The sequence below is a fragment of the Sceloporus undulatus genome, chromosome 4, assembly GCF_019175285.1.
Source record: "Sceloporus undulatus isolate JIND9_A2432 ecotype Alabama chromosome 4, SceUnd_v1.1, whole genome shotgun sequence".
In the NCBI taxonomy this organism is placed as follows: domain Eukaryota; kingdom Metazoa; phylum Chordata; class Lepidosauria; order Squamata; family Phrynosomatidae; genus Sceloporus; species Sceloporus undulatus.
In genome coordinates, this window is record NC_056525.1 from 106,882,585 (window position 1) to 106,885,702 (window position 3,118).

General features: G+C 40.6%; 1 protein-coding gene across 3 annotated transcripts in view; it reads right to left on the reverse strand.

The window, feature by feature from the left end:
* The window catches only part of SNX7 (sorting nexin 7), a 93,402-nt gene that overhangs the window by 2,123 nt on the left and 88,161 nt on the right, over positions 1 to 3,118 (reverse strand). The gene's annotated exons all lie outside the window — the stretch shown is intronic.

A 3,118-nucleotide genomic window follows, 5' to 3' on the forward strand; every position in this document is an offset into this window, starting at 1 on the left:
ATTGTGCTCCTCAGTAGGTGGGAAACCTGTCTGGGAAGAATATCAAAGTAGTGAGTATTGTGTGCAGCTTTTGCTCAGTATTTGTACATCCTAATGTTTTTCATCCAATTATTCTTTCCAGAAACACATGTGGGTTCTTTGCACAATGATCATGGCTTTTGTGTAAAATACCTGCAATTTTGAACAAGAACAATCTTATACAAAAGGAGAAAATCAGCACAAAAATTTAGCCATTTTTTTGGGGGGGGGGGGGCAAGATTTTTTTTTCTGTGTAGAAAACAGCAATCTTGCAGAAGAAAAATACAGTTGGCTCTCCATTTTCCCAAGGGATCTGTTCTGGACACCCTTCCCTCACAAAAACAGAGGCTTGAGCATATCCAAGCCCCATAGGCTTGAATGTGGTGCGTGCCCCATTGGAAACAACAGAGGTCGCCCCTCCATGAGAATTCAAGACTGCGGATCCCAGATCCGCGTGTTGGGAGGGGTGACTGTACATGTATCTACCTGAAAACAATGGTTAATGAGTGAAACCCCATATTCTTGTGCATTAAAAATTCTGTACTTGTGCACAGAATAATTTTCTGAAACATTTCAGGATGTGCACATACCAGGCAAGATCTGCTCAGAAATATTCATTTTCTTTACACTGAAGGGAGCAGAAATTGTAAAAATTATTTATCCTCACTTGTGAGGATGAAAGAGTCAAATATTTACATCCCTAGTGGTGACATAATGTCTGAAACCTATTATTTATACATGCCGTTGCAAATCACAGCCTTTCACTGGGCTGTGGCATTTTCTCTTTCTCCTTTTATTTGTATCAAGAGAATTATTCCACATATTCATTTGCTAGTATTAATCATGGTTCAGAGCAATCTTTTATAACCTGATATCCTTGTGATATTTGGTATCTCCTCCTTCATCAGCTTCAGCAAGCAGAGTTAGTGGGACGCAACTATGGGAGATATCTTTCAATACATTTGGAAGCCATAGGATTGAGAAAGAATTGCAAATGTACCACCACAGTGGCAAATAGTGCTTAGGTTTGTTTGTAATTCGTATTCAGCAAAACTGTGTCAAACCATGTTTTCAAAGTCTAGATGGTGAGAGGACCAAAATAAACATTAATCATTAATCTTGCTGCAAATGTAAGGCTTGCTTGTAACTGTGGTTTGAAAAACAACAGTCGCCCCTCCAAGTCCACGGATTTGAAATGCGCGGGCCTGGAAATCCACAAAGGGGGCAACCGCTATTAAATGTAATGGGACATGTGCCCATTGCACAAGCCCCGCACGCACGCACCCCATTCAAGCCTATGGACTTGAATATGTGTGAGATTTTGAACTTGCGCGGGGGGTGGGGGCTGGAATGGATCCCCTGCGAGTTCAAAGGGGTGACTGTATATCAAATTGGCTGTTCAAACTCTTACTGATGAGGGAATTCCTAGATAGTATTAACCATATTTAGTGTTAGTGCATGTATAACTAAACTATGATGCCTAACATTTCAGAATTATCATGACATATATTAGAAAACGTGATCATAGGGCAAATACTACAGATAGTCTTCTCGTTTTCTGCATACTTCACCAACAGTGGTTTTCAATAGAGAGTGTGTACATTTGTTTGCAAATTGATAGATATTTTATGAGTGAAATACAAGCATGTGCCATTCCACTGTTATATTAATCATTTTATGCTGTACAGTATACTATTTCTGTTATTTCAGATTTCAGTTGGACTTACTATTTCCCATACTGTGCATAGGTTCAGCATTCTAGTCACCATAATTTATGCAAAATGAGAACCATAGATTATAATGTCCAGCAATTTTATTCTTTGTTATAGTTCATTTCTAAGGCTTTTTTTCTTGCTGGTCTATATGCTTATGATGTGATTTGCCAACAGTGGCATGAGATTGTTGTTATGGCTGCATAGGTGACTGCTGATATCTAGGATCTGACTATTGGAGTAAACAAATGGGAGGTACATAGTCAGTGTCCATAGTTCTCAACTGATCCACAACACAGATTAATTGTATAATTTATATTGGTGGGAATTCAGTTAGAGATATCTACACACATATATGTCCCTTACATGTGTAGATGTGCTATTTGGGGCATGGTGGTTCTAGATATCCCCTTCCTCTCTGTGCAGAAGCAAAAGCCCCAAACCAACCTTACACAGCAATTCTGTGCTTCCCAGCAAGAAGCCAGGGTTGGAGAAGCATCTGGCAACTCCTCAATGTCAGGCACACAGTGATTATAGAAGTGCTAAGACCCTCACAGATATCATCATAGTGTGTCTAGTTAGGGAGGTTGGAGGTGGGGGTAGCCTTAGCTTCTCCAATCCTGCCGGCTCACCATGAAAACATCAAAAGCCTCACAGACTATATTGTGAGAATTTGTGACCATCATTATTGCTGTTGTGTTGCCTTCAAGTCATTTCCAACTTATGTTGACCCTAAGTTAACTCTATCACCATGTTTTCTGGCACTGAAAGTATGTGACTCGCCCAACATCACTCATGTTTTTCCATGGCTGGCAGGGATCGAACCCAGATCTGCAAAGTCATACTCTCCATCTCTCAGACACTACACCATGCTGGCTACAACTTGTACTCATATTTAAAAGACTATAGCTGACCATTTTTGTAGGGACTCAACAGGCTGAAGGAAGGTTGTTTTGTGTGTGTGTGTGTAGCCTGGCTGACCCCAAACTCAGGGTTGTAGGCTCCTTTATTAAAATAAGGGTGGGAAACCTATGGCCCTCCAGAAGTTGGGATGCAGCTCCCATAATTCCTCGATATTGGCCATGTTGATTAGACCTAATGGGGATTGTATTCCAGCAACATGTGAAGAGTCATAGATTACACAGTCCTCCTTCTTCAGCTGGTATTGAAGTTGTTACTGGTACTGTCTGAACAGGAGTAGGAATCATATTATCTCCAGATGTTGTTGGACTCCAGCTCACGCAGCTGTAGCTAGATTAAGAATACTGGAGTTGTAATCCAACATATATTTTGGGTAACTGATTTCCCATCCTCGGTTTGATAACTCCCCCTGGTAAAACAACAGAGGACATATCTTGCAAGAGACCCACAAATATGTTCATGCTAAG